The sequence below is a fragment of the Capsicum annuum genome, unplaced genomic scaffold (genome assembly GCF_002878395.1).
Source record: "Capsicum annuum cultivar UCD-10X-F1 unplaced genomic scaffold, UCD10Xv1.1 ctg2911, whole genome shotgun sequence".
In the NCBI taxonomy this organism is placed as follows: Eukaryota; Viridiplantae; Streptophyta; class Magnoliopsida; order Solanales; family Solanaceae; genus Capsicum; species Capsicum annuum.
Window position 1 is genome coordinate 106,684 of NW_025835580.1, and position 20,252 is coordinate 126,935.

Here is a 20,252-nt window from a genome sequence, read left to right on the forward strand (position 1 = left end):
TAGCGAATTGTGATAAGTAAGCCTATCACACAAATCGATACATGAAGGGTAAAAAGACAGAAATAACCCTAAGGTAAGGATTCTATAACAAAGACAAAGCATACAAATATAGTAAATCCAAAAAGAACATAACAATGCAGCCATAACTCCCAAAATAAGATGTCAACGGTATAAGAATGTATCTAGTACAACTCGAATTCAAAGAAATACATAAGATATCCAAATACAAGAAAAGATCTGTCTCTGAAATGAAAGTAAGACATAGTCTAGAAAGAAAGGTAGCATAAGACATCTGGATACCTGAAAATCATCAACTACCTTGAAAGCTCTAACAATCGCTCAAATCAAGCAACGTGGGGTACACCCGAACCTGAATCAACACCAAAAGACTACAGTAGGAGTGAGTACAGACCACTTGTACTCAGTAGATATCATAGGTTGATCGAGTAAAGTAGAAACTAAGGCACATAAAATACACACTAAGGATACGTCACCAACAATCAGAAAATATCCCACAATGGTAGCCCACACTGCTTGTACTAACAATTTTGATATATATATATATATATATCTTGGATTCCATGGGTGAAAAAGGGCCCATGGATAAACATTTAACATATCTTACTTGAAGAATTCGTGAAGTTCTTAGTAGGTTTCTTGAGAATTAACCTTGAATGTTGAAGAGATAGGGTTTGTTCTTGGGAAGAAATGCTTTCAATTGGGGAAATTTTGAGAATAAAATAGTAACTTATGATTTTGGGACCCTAAATCCCGTGTTTTAGATCAGTTGGGTGAAGGGAAAGGACTAAAATGCCCTTGAAGAAATGTGACTAAAAGCTGAAAATATGTGGGGCACGATGGAGCGTGCATCGCGGGCTTCAGTCTATCGGTATGGATCACGCGCCGCGGGCCCTGTCGTGGGCTCCCCTCAAGGGTGAAATGGAGGGCGCATCGCGAGCTAATCGCGCGCTGCCTCTGTTTTGGACGTCCAAACTCGTCCTTACGCTGGTTCAAAATTTTTGAAACTCACTCGGAATGTACTATTGACTTCCCCGAGCATGAATCAACTTAAAACTTAATTTTTTGATTTCGTGAAGATAAAAAATTAATCAATCAAAGTTAAGGGATTTAGAAATGACTAAGTCTTAACACTTAGTGAAATATTCTAAGTCTTTGACCCCTATAACATGCAAGAGTGAGCTAAAACGAGTTAGGATTACAGGGTCTTACAGTTTACTTCACACTTTTGAAAGACTTTTCAGGATGAGTTGGGTACTCAGATCTTTGCATGACGTTTCACCCCTAAGATGATGGTCAGTCAGAGCTGACTATTCAGGTTTTGGAGGATATGCTCCACACCTATGTATTGGATTTTGGTGGCCAGTGAAAACATCATTTGGCTTTAGTAAAGTTTGCATATAATAACAGCTATCATTCCAGTATTAATATTGCTCCTTTTGAGGCATTGTATGGTAGGTGTTGTCACTCGCTAGTAGGTTGGTTTGATGTTTCTGTGATTAGACCTCGAGGTACACACTTTCTTCGTAAGTCTTTGAATATAGTACATATCATTCAGGAGAGACTTAAAACAACTCAGAGTAGGTAGAAGTGCTATGCAGATCGTAGGCTTTGCGCCTTGAGATTTGGTGTTAGTGATCATATTTTTCTTTAAGTTTCATCCATGAAGGGTGTGATGAAGTTTGGAAAGAGGGGCAAGCTTAGCCCCAGGTATATTGTTCCATTTGAGATTCTTCGGACCGTTGGTAATCTGGCCTAATACTTCAATTGGTATTTTTTCACAAAAAAACATATGAGTTGGCTTTGCCCCTAGATTTGTCGGCTGTTCATTCAGTTTTTCATGTTTTTATGCTTTGCCGTTACATTCCTGATGAGTCTCGTGTCATCCTTTGGGAGTAGGTTTAGTTAGATGAGCGGTTTTATTTCATTGAGGAGCCGATCCTATTTTGGCTAGGGATGTTAGACAGTTGCACTCTAGAGTTATCCTTGTGGTTAAGGTTTAGAAGCGACATTGACTGGTAGATGAGGCTACGTAGGAGGTTGAGTCTGATATGTGTAGTTTTTATACCCAGTTTTTCATTAATTCTGGTATTTCTTTGCCTTAGTTTGAGGATGAACTAGATTTTTAGTGGTGGATGATGTAACAACATAAAAATTTGATGAAATATGTGAAATATGTGTTTTTGTATGATTTGAATATTTTACCTCTCTCCATAGTTGCATTGTGATATTTCTGGAGTGTAGGAGTGATTGACATAATTTTTGATGTATTTTGGCACCATTTGTGCGATATTATGATTTTTGAAGGCTTCAAGAGCCTTATTTTGGAATTTTATGCTCTCTTTTGATTCGTGCAACAGATGACTAACGAACTACGCCAACAGATCCGGAACATTGATTTTAGGATGGTAACATGTTTGGTGTAGTTTCATGGCTTTTAAATCTCATTTCGATCCTCAATTTAAAAAATTATGATTTCAGATTTTTGGGGTCAACTTTGTGAAAACAATATTTTCTCAAAATTCTGATGTTGCCATTGACTCCGGAGCATCAAATTTAGTGTGGTTACATAATTCGTTTGCGTATATCAGACTCCAAACAAATCTCAAGCACCCTTTCGAAGTCCGTTTTGGGACTTAAAAATCTGGTGCACCAGGTTGCTGGTGCAACCTGAAAAATAAAGGTAAATCTCAGTTGGGGGCCGATTTATGCTTTAAATGGCTGGTAATTCGAGCTGAGTATAAATAGCCCCTTTTGCTCGATTTTTCTCATTCTTTCACCTTACCTCTTGAGAGTTAAACCCTAAAATAGTGTGAGAGCTTAAAAGTGAAGCTTGTGGGTGCTTGGAAGCTAGATTAACATCTATTTCTTGATTCTCTTATGAATTTAAGGTGAGATTTCATCCCTTTCTTACTTTAATTCTTGATTTAAAGGGCAGCCCGGTGCACTAAAGCTACTGCTATGCGCGGTGTCCGGGGAAGAGCCTCACCACAAGGGTGTATCGTACGCAGCCTTACCTTGTATTTCTGCAAGAGGCCATTTCCAAGGCTTGAACCCATGACCTCCTGGTCACATGGCAGCAACTTTACCAGTTACTCTCCAAGGCTCCCCTTTAATTCTTGATTTAATTGTTCAAAATCCCTAAAATCTTATTACTTGATTTATTCTCAAATTTCACTCTTTTTCACTTGAATAATGTTCCTAATCCTATAATTACTAGTTTTTCATCAATTTAACCTTCAAAACAACTTCGATTCTTGATTTTAACATGGATTTCAAAGGTTTTACTCGAAAAAGCTCAAAAATGGTTTTTCTTTGATTTGAACCTTGTTTTTGACTCGATTTGACTTGAATTTTTAGCTGTAGTTCCTAAAAGTATGGGAAACACATTTTTGAAGTAAAGTTATGATTTTGCCCTTTTTTTTCAAAAATCCATTTTGGGGTCCATTTTGATCCCAAATTAAAAGTGGTCAATATGGGTATCATTGGCTTTGTTTTGAAGCATAAATTTTATATTTCTTGATTTTAGTTGATTTTGAAATTGTCCATGAGAAGTAGGGCTTTGTATTTGAAGTGTAACAGACCAGTTTTGGCATTCGAGGTAGGTTTTGACTAAACTCTTTAGATTGGGATGGGCAATTAATTTGTATTTCAAATGCATATTATGGGTGAGAACTAATCATAAAATATGGTTATCTATATGTTGTACCCGTGTGGGGGCCTACATGTGATATAATTGTTAAACATGTGATATCATGTGATATCTATGACCGTGCGGGGTCTTATGTAATGTTGATAACCTGTAATACATGCGAATAATTGTATGATGTTGTTAGGGTTTCCTATTGTTGTGCCTTTTGCATATTGTGATATATTCATACTTTGTGGACATATTAATCATGTGAAAAATTCATGAATAGAGGAAATAGTAAATGAATATTAGCTCACGTAGTTGTGGAATGTAACATTGTGGTTGGATGTGGAAATACATCATATGGATTTGTTGTGGAAATAAGCCATGTAGATTGATTGTGGAAATACTCATTTTGAATGGTTATGAATATTGGATCACCATTCTCATGTAATCCATCATACGTATCATTTCACTTGTTTATTTTATTGCTTTAAATTTACTTGTTGCCATGCATGTGTACTTGATTTGTGTCTTATGTTATGTATGTGCTTGGAAACAATGGAAATATTGAATACAATAAAAATATTGAAAACACTGAAAATACTGGAAATACAAAAAACCTGAAAAATACTGAAGCTTGGTATTAGATATTGCATATTCTTCTTCTCCTTCTTAGAATTATACCGGAGAAGACGCGATGAAGTGTGTTAACCTCAAGGATTTATGCCACCTCAAGGCTGATGAAGTGTGTTAACCTCAAGGATTTATGCCACCTCAAGGCTGTTCTGTTACTTATACTTGAATCTCCTGTATATTCATGTTCTTCTCTGTTTATACTTACATGTGATATAATGTATACTTGTGTTTTACTTGCTGTATTGTTATTGTATTTGTGTTGTATATGTTACAACTGTTAGTGCAAGCGGTGTGGGCTACCGTTGTGGGACATTTTCAGATTACAAGTGATGTGTCTTTAATGTGTATTTTTTGTACCTTATTTTCTACTTTGCTCGATCGGTCTATGCTATCTACTGAGTATAAGTGCATCGCACTCACTGCTACTTTACCTTCTGGTGCAGATTCAGGTTCGAATGCACCCCACGTTACTTGACTCGGACGATTGTTGGAAGTGCATCGCACTCACTGCTACTTTACCTTCTGGTGCAGATTCAGGTTCGAATGCACCCCACGTTACTTGACTCGGACGATTGTTGGAGCTTTCAAGGTAGTTGATGATTTTCAGGCATCCGGATGTCTTGTGCTACCTTTCTTTATAGACTATGTCTTGCTTTTATTTCAGAGACAGAGTTTCTCTTGTATTTGTATATCTATCTATTTCCTTGGATTCGAGTTGTACTAGATACGTTCTTATGCTGTTGACAACTGGTTTTGAGAGTTATGACTACATTGTTATGTTCTTTCCGCATTTACTATACTTGTATGGTTTGACTTCGTTCTAGAAGCCTTACCTTGGGGTTATTTCTATCTTTTTACCCTTCGTGTATCAGTTTGTGTGATAGGATTACTTGTCAAGGTTCGACGCGACAAGTGCCATCATGACTCATAGATTTTGGATCGTGTCAGTTACACATGGTAACTGTAAAAAGACGGTAGTGGCTTGGTCGCACTGAAAATATTGCTATTTTTGCTATAATACTTGATTTTATAAAAGTGTTGCTATTTAGTTTAGTTATGGGCTTAAGTTTGTTACTTCTTATATTTTTTTTCCTTCACTTATTCTTCCTTTTTTCCAATTTCTTTCGCTTATCATAGTACAACAATAAATGACAAAAATTATTCATAGAAAAAAATAAACAAATTTGATTATCATAAACTTCAAATAGATTTTTATAGACTTGAATTTTTGTAGATGAAGTCCGTTTCTCTAATGACTAACAACCTATTTGGAAGGTTGTTACCTATTGCATTATTGCTGCTTTAAATATTTATTTATTTTGATTGCTATTTAGATTTCATTAATAGTATTGTTTAATTCATTATTATGTAAAGATGAAATATCTCATTCTATGATTGTGTTGTAGGCTATCAGCCTATGTAAAACTTGTCAATTCACGATGAATCCTCATAATGTAGTGTTTGCATTGAGGTATAGTTAATATTATTGTTATTGTCACATAAATTTGATAGGGATAGGCTAGCTAAAAGAGTAAAATACATCCTATCGAAATGTTCTTCAATGCAAAGATTTAAAATGGACCACTAAGAGATCAAAATGCTTCCTAACAAGACATTTTTCATTACCTGGATTGAAAATGGGAAATTTTAAATCACTAATTAAATGATTACATCTCTCTCTAACGAGGCATTCTTTATTAATTTGAAATCACTAAAATGATTACAATGCTCCATAACGAGACATTCTTTATTACCAAGATTGAAAATGAGAAATGTTGAATCACTAAAAGATCAATATGCTACTTTAAGACCTTCTTCAATGTCAAGATCCAAAATGAGAAATTTTTATTCACTAAAAAATAAAGAATCCTCCTTGAGTAGACATTTTTCAATACAGAAATCGAAGATTAGAAATTTCGATCACTAAAATATTAAGACACTCTCTAAAGAGACATTCTCCAATACTAAGATACGAATTGAGAAATCTCAATCATCTAACTACACTCATTTATCTACATTTCAACTGCAAAATCCAAATATTATCACTTGAACAAAGTCGTTAAACTACAAATGACGACCTCTTGAGTGGTCGTTTCAATAAAATTAGTAGCATAAAATCAAAATTTTAGTAAGAGGACATAAATATATACAAATACATATAAAATAATACTGTAATTATTTAGAGTTGCCATTTTTTCTTCTTGCATATTACTTGTTTCTAGTGTAGTATTATTCGAAAACACAACCTTTAACTTCAAATAGTAATATTATTATTTATAAAAGCACGCATTAATTTTACTTAATAAGATATTAGCCATTTTTGCAATGCATCAACTTGAATGTTGTTGTAAAACTTTTATTTATTAATATGAAGTTTGAGTTATTTTAAGTGAAGTTGAAATTATAAAATTCACTACTAAAATTTATTGAGGCCTCAGGACCTAAAACAAATGCTTTAGTAGTCACTCTTGAGCATGCTCTTCAAACATGGTAGTAATATAATTTCCCTTTCTGGATTGTATATACTAATGGATAAATATCGAGTGATGTCAGGGCATACAGAGAGACAAATTATACAAGTTTGAGGATTGGCCTTTTGAACTAAGTTTGTCTTGAACTTTTGTATTGCAATATAGGTATCACTGGATCCATATTCACATATAGAACATATTTTTAATATATTAGGAGTGTTTTGAGATCATTTAGAGGGGAAAAGCTTTTTTGTATCTATTTGTGGCTTATATTTTGGATCGAGATAGATTATAACTTACTCTTTTTTAGACATAAATTGAAATAGGGATTTTTCATTTAAAACATGCTATTGGATGTGATTTTAAAGGGTGTTTGCATGTGAATTATCAATTCCTTCATTTTGAATATCTTTTAGCAGTTGCAAAAGTTAGAACTCGTCTATAGTTTAACTTGATTAGCAAAAGAAGTAGAAACTAAGTAAAGTAATTAACAACTGTGATTTGAGGCTATCAATCCTCATCTAATGACTTGAGACATTCAACCCAATCAAAAGCCAAAGTATTTTGAGACTTTATTGTTTAGTCCCTAGTCCTTTATCCCAGAGTGATTTGGAATCTTCTGCCTCCAAAGGAGGACCTAGTAATTCAATATTTTACTTGAACTGATTTTTTGGAAATCTTTGAGGTTTGATTTGGAGTTGGGGTTCTTTAAGATTTCTGATACTTGATTTTGGATCAGGGCACCTTGGATCCTTCGTAATTTCCATTAGTAAGTGGGGGTAGGGGTGTGCAAAAACCGAACCGACCGATAAACCGAACAGATAAAAATGTTATTGATTTATTGTTATTTGGTTATTGGGTTAACGGTTTGTTAATATTTTTATTAAAAAAAATTATTGGTTTATTGGTTCGTTTCGATTTTTTCTTATTGGGTTATTGACTTATTATATATTTCTCTTAATTTCTCTTTAATTGCTACCAATTAACAAACCTATTATTTCAATTAATAAACTATTAATTTCTCCTAACAACATTTAGTTCAAACTTGAAGATTCTTATAAATTAAAACACATTATGTAGGATTTTTTGTTGCAACTAAGATTCTATTTTTTTTTTCATGTCAATTTCTACTATTTCTATTTTATGAGTATTTTCTTATCGGTTAAACCGAAAACCGAACCGTTAAGGATTAAAAATTGATAAATCGACAATCGATAAAAAATATCTTATTGGTTTGGTTATTGATTTAGCATATTTAAAAACCGAAAACCGATAAACTAAATCGATAATATATAAAACTAAACCGAACCGAACCGACCGATGCACACCCCTAAGTGGGGGTGGGGATGGGGGTGGGTGTGGGGGGTGGAGGGGCTTCACAACTTCTAATATATAGAGTTTAGGGTTCCTCACTATCGTCACAAATTTTGAAACAATGCCTCTATCGAGCAAGCCAAAACATATGTAATATTATTTTTTGTAAAATGCATTCTTTCTTTTTATATGAACATCTTTACAAGAAATTTTATTTAATAAGATTACAAAGATAGTCAGATCTCAATAATTTACTTAATATGACAAATTCTTTAATTAAGGTATTTTATAACTTGGGCCATTTAGCTTAAGCCCAATTATTTTTTTCTTATAGCATTTGTTTTATTTATTGAAGAATTTAATTATTTTCTTCAAATACAAATTCAGTTGTGATTTTGTAAATCAGATTCATTATAGATTCAAAGGCGGGATTTTCTAGGCGAGATACTCAAATTCTTCTATAGAAAGAGTGTGTTATTTTTTTTTTTTGAATTTCAAGAACCTTTTTTTCTTGTCATTTTTCAGGTGAAATTCTTTGTGTTTTTGCTGTTGGGTGTCCCAATAAAGTACAAATAGCATCATCTTGGGCATGCTTAGGAGAGTTTCAATCAAATTAGTAGCCTAAAATTAAATTTTAATAAGAGACTTAAATATCTACATATACATATAAAAATCATAATGTAATTATTTAGAGTTGTCTTTTTCTTCTTTATTACTTGTTTCTAGTGTAATATTTTATTAAAACACAAAATTTTTTAACTTCACATAGTAATATTATTATTTATAAAAGCAAGAATTGATTCTAGTTAATAAGATATTAGTCATTTGTTTGCAATATATTAACTTGGATGTTATTATAAATTTTTTTATTTATTAATATAAAATTTTACTTGTTTAATTCAAAGTTGTAAAATATTTCGGTAAAAAGTAAAACATTTTTTCTTTCTTCACACACACATATATATATACACACACACATACACACACTAGTTTCACGAGACCCATGCTAAGCCCGGACCCAAACTCAAAGTATAAAAAATAATAATTTAAATTTAAAACTATAATTAGTATTATATATATTTTTTACTTTATATTCAGTATAATCTAATGATATGTTAAACAAGTCTTGTTGATAAGTTTACATAACTATTAAAGTTGTTAGTCACATAATTGGATAATTTTAAATAAAATATTATTTGCGAGGAAGAAAGTATTTGTAGTGAATTAGAATATATCAAAGCCTACAAGTAACTCAATATTTTATATAATGACATGGTTTAAGATATTTAATAATACGCTTCGATGAAAATCATAAATAGAAAAATATTGATAGTTTTATAATTTGCTTGTATGTAATTTCTTAGTTACAGCTAAAATATATTTATTTTGATATTTATTGAGTTTTAACTTTGCCCATAATTTTAGTAACAATAGTTTTTGCAAAATAAATTTCTTTTTATCGATAGAATCATCTAAAACAAAATCAATGATTTCAAGTTTATAGTATAATAATTAGAAAAAAGAGTGCCAAAAATACCTATACTTTGACAAAATTTGCTTTAATACACCTAAATTTTGAGGGGATCTATGCCTCCCCCCGGATAATTTTTTTACCGTATTTAACTGATATATATATTTGTACACTTGGACTGCTTATTCATGAAACGACTCGAATCAGGGCCTTGTCATAATAGGCATCCTAAGTCCAATCAGGACTAGGGACCACCCACGTTACCCAACGTGACTATCCAAACGCATACCCTGAGTTGGAGGAATTCTGGACATATAACAAGATAGCGTAAATGTTCCAATCCAGACTCTGGGATAGGTCCATAACAGTGACCAACCCAAGAAAGTCCACCCATCAAGTACCCAACCAATAACCATACCAAATCCAACATAATAACCATGTTTCAGTCCATAATATAACATAAAAATATGGAACAATCATAAATTCAGTCAAACAGTATCAACCTTAATACCAATGCCAATACTAAGGCTAAAAAACCACTACCGACACCGCCCATTCCAACCCATAGTAGTTCCACAAATCCTCTATCCAAAAGAAAAATAATATGCGGTTGGGACATGCCCCTAACCATAGGCAAAAATAATATCCATAAAATAATCAAAGTATGTAAAGACATCCATGATATGAAATGGAGCCTTCTGGAGTATGGAAGCTCACCGCTTAAATCCAACAACTGATCCCGAATCCGATGACTAAGCCGGAGGAGTAGAATGAACGGTTCCTGCATCGCGTGGGGATACAGACGCCCGAAGACGAGTTAGCGGGTGAACGCTAGCAAGTACTCAGGATAGAGATAAAATAATGGCAATCTTTAAAACCAAGTAAACCAACCATATGCATTCACAATCATACACACATATACATACATACATACATATATATATATATACATATATACATATATACATACATACACACACACACACACACATATATATATATATATATATTAGCATGCCTTTAAAATCATTAGCCTGGGTATGTGTAGCTTAACCATCATAATCTACCCACGAGCTATGTGGGTCTAGTGTAAACCCCTGAACGGGCCCCGATACGTGTAGCCACACGAACCAGAAATACCTAGGAGTAGGGGATTCCCTAGTACCCTTCGCTCTCCATGATACATATGTACAAGTGTACTTTGGGGATTCCCGTGTACCCTGTAAGTATCATTTATGGTCGCCATGACCAAACCTCATATCGACAAACATGAGTTTCCAGTGTCCGTCCATTGGACTCACACCTTCACAGTTAGCTATCGCACCCCACCATTATTGCCCAATTAAAACCATTACCATACAACTAAACCACCAATCCATTTATTATTAACCAAGGCTATAAGTAGTGGTATCATCATATTGACTATAGCTTGCATGCAACCCATCCTTTTTAAGAAGAAGGGATTTCCATGTACCCATGGTTACATTATTAAGCTGACTTGGAGGAATTCTATGTACCCACAAGTATAGTGCATTACTTAGTTTGCTTGGGGGATTCCCTTGTACCCCACAAGGCTTTCAATTAAACCAACCATGACCACCAAGACCTTATCATTTAACCATTTCAAACCATTTAAACCATTTAGGGTTCCATTACCAAGCTATAACATGCAATAGTTCCATTAAAAGTTCAACAATGTAGTAAACACATTCTCATAGGTATTTTATCAAAAACATTGAGGTCATAGTGTTCCCAAAACCAAAATCAAGTACCAATTACCTATTCCCATGTAACCAAATGTCCAGAACACCATTAAAATATGTAAATCCATAATTAAAATATGGGAAAACCATAACTAAGCATTTATAACAAAAACCTTCAATATATATTTGAAAACCCAAAACCACACAGTATTTATGCCATGAAACAATTCCTAAAACATGCCTTTAGTTGGAACTAACAATGAGGGAGGAGTAACTTGCCTTAGATTGAGAAGAAGATGAGAAGAAATCACCCCTATGAGCCTTAATTGACCACTTTGAAGGAAACCCTAACTCTTGCTTACCCCAAGATCCTTGAACGATTTTGAGAGAGTTTAGAGTGTTTGATTGGCTGCAAATAGGTTAGTAAATCCCCAAGAAGTTGTTTTAAGCCGTGGGGTCCCAAGGAGTTATAAAGGGAAATATCCAGAATACCCCCAACTTAAACTGTATTAATTTCTCACCGAAGGGTACGACTCCACCATACCATCCGTACCCTATCATATAGTGGTACCCATTACTCATACCCTAGGCATCCCATGGACCCCCAACACTGTTAAACATACAACCGCTAAGCCCCAATTATATTCAAGGGTATGACCAGTACCCTTAACCCGTACCTATATTAGAGGTAAGAGGGGTTGACACTATCCAAAATATGAGTTAAATAGTATGACTCGTACCCCATCTTACGACCCATGGTGAGCCACTCGTACTTAGATCCAAGTTACTTTACTAAATTTTGGATTAAGTGAAGAAAAACCCAACCATACGACCCGTCACCCACCATACGACTCATACCCACCTAAGTCGGACCCATTCCAGAAACTTAACCATCCAACACTGCCCAACACTTGACAACATACGACTAGACCATACTACCCATACCCTACCATACAATTAGTACCCCAACTTATATGATGTCCAGAAGATTAAAACCCAAGAAAATTTCTAAGGACCACAACCTAGGGTGTTTGAGTCTCCCCAACTAGGATCATTTATCCTTGAATGACGGACAAAGTAGTAAAAGTATGAGTCACACCCCAACATACCAATTCCAACCTTTAACTAAGTTAGAAAACAAAGATGTAAGGAAATAAACCTTTCTTTAACAAAGTTTGAAAAAAAAGATGTGATCAAGAACACATACCTTCCGCATGAATATCCAAAGAAAAGAACAGATGCGGATACTTGGACTTCCCACGTAGCTTCTTCCACCTTGTGGTTCTGCTATAGAACCTTAACCGAAGATATATCCTTGGTCCGCAATAGACGAACCTATCGATCCAAGATCTCAACTAGAACCTCTTCATAAGATAGAGAATTCGAGATACCTAATCCTTGTAAAGAAACAACCTATGAAGGATCACCTATACACTTTCTCAACATAGAGACATGAAAAATCGAATTAATAGATCTCTAACTAGAAAGTAACTCCAATTAATACGCAACATTACCAACACTCCTCAAAACCATATAAGGACTACCATATCGGGGATTGAGCTTCTCCTTTTTCCCAAACTGCATTACTCTCTTCATGGGAGACACTTTTAGGAATATCCTATCCCCAACCTCAAACTCCAATCCCTATGACTTATATCTGCATAGGACTTTTGGCAACTTTGGGCAGCCTTAAGCCTATCTCAAATAACCTTTACCTTCTCCATAGTCTGATAGACCAAAAATGGACCAAACATATTCATCTCACCAAGCTCAAACCATCCAATAGGAGATGTACACCTTCAACCATACAATGCCTCAAAAGGGGCCATTCCAATGGTAGAATGGTAGTTATTGTTGTAAGAAAACTCTACAAGAGGTAAATGATCAGCCCAATTAACACCATAATCAATCACACATGCACAAAGCATTTCTTCTAATGTCTGAATAATCCTTTCTGCTTGCCTATCCATCTCCAGGTGGAAAGCAGTACTCAGACTAACCTTAGTACCCAACCCCTTCTGAAACTACTGTAAAAAGTTAGATGAAAACTGCATACCATGATCAGAGATAACCAAAATAGGTACCCCGTGTAGCTTCACTTATATAATCCTCAGCCAAAAAGTTAGTCCTCATTGGAAAAAAGTAAGCCGACTTTGTCATCCTATCCATGATGACCTATACCTAATCAAATTAGTTCTAAGATTGAGGAAGATCCGTAATGAAATCCATGTTGATCACTTCCCATTTCCATTCAAGAAATTTAATCTATAGATATAAATCTCTAGTTCTCATGTGCTCAACTTTCACCTATTGACACACAAAATATTTGGCTATAAAATCAGCCATATCTGTCTTCATACCATTCTACTAATATATCTCTTTCATATCATGGTACATTTTCATCGAATTGGGATGCATAATGTAGCGCAATTCATGCACCTCAACCAATACCCTTTCTCGCAAACCATCGACGTCAGGAACACATAACCTTCTTTGATACCAAAAGGCACCATCACCACTGATCTTAAATACCATTACTTTTTGCCCACCTACATCACCCTTGATTTTCATCAAGACAGGATCCAACATTTGCTTCTCATTGATCTCTGCACTAAGAGATGACTGATCCACTTCCTATACCAATATACCACCATTCTCAAAGTCCAAAAAGCAAAACCCAAGATTAGCCAAGCGGTGAATATCCTTCACCAACTCCCGCTTCTCCTTTTCCACATGATCTAAACTCCCTATGGACAACTTGCTAAGTTCATCAACAATAATATTAACTTTACCTGGATGGTAGTGAGGACTGATGTCATAGTCCTTGAGAAGCTCATTCTATCTCCTCTGCCTGAGGTTAAGCTCTTTTTGAGTAAACACATACAATAGTCTCTTATGATCAGAAAAGATGTCCACATGCACTCCATACAAATAGTGCTGCCAGATCTTCAAAGCAAACACCACTGCTAAAAGCTCCAAATTATGAGTAGGATAGTTCCTTTCATGTACCTTCAACTGCCTAGAAACATAGGCAATCACCTTACCATACTGCATCAGAAAGCAACTAAGTCCCACTTGGGATACTTCACAGTAAACCATAAAACCCTCTTTATCTTCAGGCAAAGTCAAAACCGAATCCAAAATTAGCTTATCCTTCATCATCTTGAAACTACCCTCACAAGCATCCGACCAAGTGAACTTTACCTTTTTCTAAGTCAACTTAGTCAATGGGGAAGCTATTTTCAAAAAACTCTCCATAAACCTCCTATAGTACCTGACCAAACCCAAAAAGCTTCGAATGTTAGTTGGAGTCGTGGGTTTAGGCTACTTCTTAACCATCACCACCTTTTGTGGATCCACCATGATCCCCTCACTAGAATTAATATGACCCAAAAAAGTAACAACATTCAACCAGATTTCATATTTTGAGAATTTGGCATACAACTACTACTCTTTCAAGATGTACAACACCATACGAAGGTGATTAATATGGTTTACCTCATTCTTAGAGTACACCAGGATGTCATCTATTAACACAATGATAAATAGGTCCAGAAACTGATGGAAGACCCTATTTATCAAATCTATAAATGTAGCCAGAGCATTGGTCAACCCAAATGACATAACCAGAAACTCAAAGTGCCCATACCGAGTACGAAAAGCCGTCTTAGGGATATTAACCTCCCTAATCTTAAGCTGATGATGCCCAGCCCAAAGATCTATCTTTAAAAAGAATTTGGCACCCTGCAACTGATCAAATAAGTCATCTATCCGTGGATAAAGATACTTGTTCTTAACTGTTACCTTATTTAACTGCCTATAGTCAATACACATTCGAAGGATACCATCCTTCTTAAGCACGAATAACACTGGTGTACCACATGGGGATAAACTAGGACGGATGAAACCCTTATCCAAAAGCATCCTTAAGTTACTCCTTGAGTTCTTTCAACTCAGTTGGAGCCATTCTATAAGGAGGAATAAATATTAGATGAGTGTATAGAACCAAATAAATCCCAAACTCAATCTCTCTATCCGAAGAAACACCAGGAAGATCATCCAAAAATACCTCAGGGAACTCATTCACAACCAAAATCGAATGCAAACAATGACTTTCTGAGTTAGAGTCTTTAACCCGAACCAAATTATAGAGACATCCTTTAGAGATTAATATTTGAGCCCTTAGATATGATACAAACTTCCATTTTGGAGTTAAGAAACACCCTTCTATTTAATAACTAGCTCACCAGAGAACCTAAAGACAACCTTATGGGTCCGACAATCTAAGGACACGTAGTATGAATTTAACCAATCCATACCCAGAATAATATCAAAACCTACCATATCTAATTTGAACAAATCCACTAAAGTCTCCTTACTACCAATAGATACCTTACACCCCCTATAGACACTTTTAGAAACCACAAAGTCACCTATCGGGGTAGAAATAGAAAGGGGATCCAAAATAACCTAGAGATCAAAACCAAAATACATAGCCACGAATGGGGTCAAATAAGAAAGAGTGGACCCCACATCAACCAAACAATACATGTTATGAGAAAAGAGTTGTAACATACCAGTCATGACATCATGCAATTCCTCAGACTCCTGTTAGGTAGCCAGAGTATATAACCTATTACGGCCTATACCAGCACCAAAACCAGAAATAGATACAAAAGTAGCACCCAGAACCTTATTCGCTTGATCTTGGGCATATTTATACATTCAAATACCATTATTTACCTATATTTGGACTTTTTTTGAGAATAAAATATGTGTTAATTATATTTTATTTAAGCTAAATTGTGTTTCATGACTAACCGATGTGATTAGAGATACAAGTTAAATTTCCAAGGTATTCAGACAAAAATTAGACACATATCATGAAGCAATTATTTATTAATGGTATGGAATTAATCATGATGATGAAAAAGACCATTTTTATCGAGTCTAAGAATATGTGTAGATGAATGAAAATAAGAGTAAAAGGAAGCAGCTGAAAAAGAATGATTTTATAAGTTTTAATTAAACATTTGGTATGAAATTCCAGTGATGCGATGCTAACTCAACGCGTTGCGTCGGTCAGTAAATCTTGTGCCTTAGCCAACATTTCAGAAGGAACTTCCAGAACATTGATGCGAAGTCGACGCGTCACGTCCATCCTTGAGTTTTGGGACTTAGTCAAAATTTTAGAGGGAAATTCCAGTGACACGACGCGATGTCAGTGCATCGCATCGTGTGTATGATGAGAGACTTCGGTGGATTTTGAAAGCATAATTCTAGTAGCTCGATGCTAAGTCAAAATGATGCATTGGCTTTATCAACGCGATTAGTGACGCATCGCATCAGTAGTCCAGATTTGGTGAAATTTTCCCAAGTATAAAAGGAATACCTGAGCATAATTCCAAACACTTTTTGCAATCATAACAACGGTAGAAAAGCATAAAATTCTCTCTTTTAGGGTTGTTATTATTTTTTTTAAACTTCTTGACTGCAAGATTAATTTTGGGTATGATGAATTACTTATTTTTGATGTTTAATTAAAACAGGAGTGGCTAAATACCCTTGTTCTGGGATTGAGGCCAAGAATATGATTACACTTTGATATTTTTAATCGTAGTTTCTTTTTGGATTATCATCTGGGTTGTTCTTAATTTCTTGAGCTTACTATTTTGATGAGTGGCCACCATTAGGATAAATCTATATTTCTATGTGAATCCAAGAGGAGAATCATAGGATAGAATAAAGAAATTCAGGAGCAACGTTCTTATCCTTGTATGAAATAAGGGGTTTGAATTAGTATCTAGGATAGGAATATAACTAGAAGCCTTGCTTGGTTCAATTACAAGAAGATAACTTTATGAATCTAGAAGAATAGTTGTATCTCTGCAATATTCAATAGATAAAAGATTTGAGGTCGGGATACCAAGATCGTAGTATAAACTTTGCAAACCAACAACCCGATAAGCAATTAGATTGCGAAAAGAATAAAGATTGGTATGATTGTTCAAAATACCTCAACCCTAGAATTCTTATCATTACTGTTTACAACCGTTGCTTGCTTTGCTCTAGTCACAAACTATTATTTCTTATTTATTAATTTATATTCTTATTTTTAAATTCTCAATCATCTTGATAGTTTACAACACTTAATATCTCATTGTCTCAAACTAAAAGTTGGGTAAGTTTCTAGTTGTTACTCCTCATAGGAACAATATCTGATTGTCTAAGTCACTATATTACTTGTACGATCGTGTGCACTTGCGTGTGCGTTTGAGTTGCAGCAAGTTCTTGGTGCCATTGCGGGTGACTAATATAATTAGTAAATTGCTAAAATTTTTAGTTGTTGATAATAAGTTTAAGTGTCAACGACTTGATTTTAGCGGTTGAATTTTTGCAGAATTAGCTGAATACAGGATTGGCGAGAGATAAAAGTTGGTAGAGCCTTTTTAAGAACCAGAACTGATATTTCAACAGAGGTGAAAAGCGCAATATCCCAATCAACAGGATCAAATGTCTCATCAAGTTGATCCAAATAACCTTATCGATCCAAATACCAAAATTGTTCCAGCTCCGGTTATCCTAGCTGTTCCTACTCAACTAGCTACTAGACCTATTCTTTAGGTGGCAATCCTACTCATGAACCATGTCATGAATAGTATTCGCAAGCCCAAACTAGGTAGTCGATTTAAATTGAAGCAGAATATAGTGAAATTATTGAATTCAGCAGGGTAGTTCTATGGCCTTTTACATGAAGATCCGCAACATCACATACAGACCTTCCTGGAAATAAACAATACTTACATTCTGGAAGGGGTAAATTCTGATTATCTTAGGTTGACAATCTTCCATTTTTCTTTAATCGGGGAAGTAAATAGGTGGTTACATACTGAGCCACCACTCTCCATCACTTCATAGGAAGATCTAACTCGGAAGACTGTGCGTTTGAGAAGTGAGATTCTGAGTTTCAGATAGAAAGAAGGAGAGAATCTCTACCAAGCTTAGGAGAGATTTAAGGGTATGCTCTAAAATTTCCCTCACCATCATCAGTCCAATGATGTTTTTGTTCATATTTTCATTAAGGGATTGGAGCCAAATACAAAAATTCTCTGGGATTCAGCTGCAGGTGGGCAGACTCTTAAAAAAACTTATGAAGAATTATACATACTGTTGAATCAGAATTCATAATGGAATCTTGATTAGCATTCTGATTTAAGGAGTGGTCCTAGAAATATTGTAGAGGTATTAGAGGTAGACAAATTTACTACATTACAAGCACAGATCACAACAATGCAAAATCATATGATGACTCAGCTTAATAACATAAAGTTGGGGGTTCTACAAGCAGCAGTTATAACAAATATAGTCCAACAAGCAAATTCTTAGTGTGAGGTTTGTGGAAGTAGTGAGCATACAACAAATGCTTGTATAGATAATCCAGATTCTATCAACTATGTGGGGAATGCTAATCTTCAGAGACATTAGAATTTCGGTAACACGTACAATCCCAACTGGAGGAACCATCCCAATTTCTCATGGGGTGGAAATCAAGCTCAGAACATTAATTAGTTTAAGGGGCCAGTGTAATCAAATCATAAGCAGGTTCAGAATAATCAGGATATTGCTCAATCTAGTAATATGGAGGAGATAATGAAGCAGCTTTTATCTCAACACACCCAGTTTGCAGCAGAAGTGAAGACTCAACAAGAGTAGTTTATAGCAGAGTTGAAGATTCAACAGTTGCTTACAAGAAATCTGGATTTGCAACTTGGTCAGATTGCAAAAGCACAAAATACAAGGCCTCAAGGAGGCCTACCTAGTGATACCAAGGCAAATCTTAAGCAGTTGAATGCAGTTACAACAAGAAGTGGATTGCAAACTAAGGAGACAGTTCATGAGAAAATGATTCCCATAGTCACTGATGATGGTTCTAAAGACAATGAGGAGAAAAAAGTCAAGAAAAAAGTGGAAAGTGATGAAATTCATGTGGAAAAGAAGACTTTACCTTTACCCTTTCCTCGAAGGTCAAGGAAGCATCAGGTGGAGGCGAGTTACAAGAAGTTCTTGGATCTTCTAAAGCAGCTTCACGTAAATCTTCCTCTTGTTGATATTCTACAAAGTATTCCAAAATATTCAAAATACCTAAAGTATATAGTGGTAAATAAAAACCGATTGACCGAATATGCTATAGTTGCACTTACTGAGGAGTGCACATCTAAGATTCAAAACAAACTACCCATGAAGCTAAATGATACAGGTAGTTTTAGTTTGCAGATCACTATAGGGTAGACCATTAGTGCTCGTGGATTGTGTGACTTGGGGGCTAGCATCAATCTTATGCCCACTTCTTGGTATAGGAAGATGGGTCTTAGGATGGGTCTTGGGAGTCCCAAGCCTAGTACTATTATTGTGTAGTTGGCAGATAGGTCCCTTGCTAGGCCTGATGGTATTATCAAAGATGTCTTAGTGTAAGTGGAATCCTTAATCTTTCCAGTGGATTTTATAATTCTTGACTTTAAAGTTGATCCTGTTGTTCCATTTATTTTAGGACGACCTTTACTAGCAACAAGACAGACATTAATTGATGTAGCATCAGAGAAAATGAAAATGAGATCACACGATAAAGGAGAGGTTTTTGATGTGTATAAGGCGCTAAAACTGCTAACTATATATGAGGAGTTATCTGCTATATCTGTTATAGATCTTAAGTTAGATCAGAGGCTGTTATTGTCAAATGATTAATTAGAGCGATCTTTGGTAGGTCGTGATCTTCATGGAGATATTGAAGCATTGGCATTAGTTCAAGTCATGAATTCAGTGGTCATTGAACTGAGAAAATTGTCTTTTGAGCCATTGAATAGGCCAATTGGTCTATTCCCCAAAGCTTCAATTGATGAAGCTCCAAAATTAGAGCTTAAGGTTCTTTCTCCTCACTTGAAATATATTTACCTTGATGATAATGATACCTTGCCTATTATTTTATCTGCAGGATTATTTAATATACA

The 20,252-nt window shown here is 35.1% G+C and overlaps 1 non-coding gene across 1 annotated transcript; it reads right to left on the reverse strand.

The window, feature by feature from the left end:
• Nucleotides 1–18,189: 18,189 nt before the first annotated feature.
• Nucleotides 18,190–18,296, reverse strand: LOC124891031. Its single transcript, XR_007049494.1, has one exon. It is a non-coding gene; the product is annotated as a small nucleolar RNA R71 (small nucleolar RNA).
• Nucleotides 18,297–20,252: the final 1,956 nt, after the last annotated feature.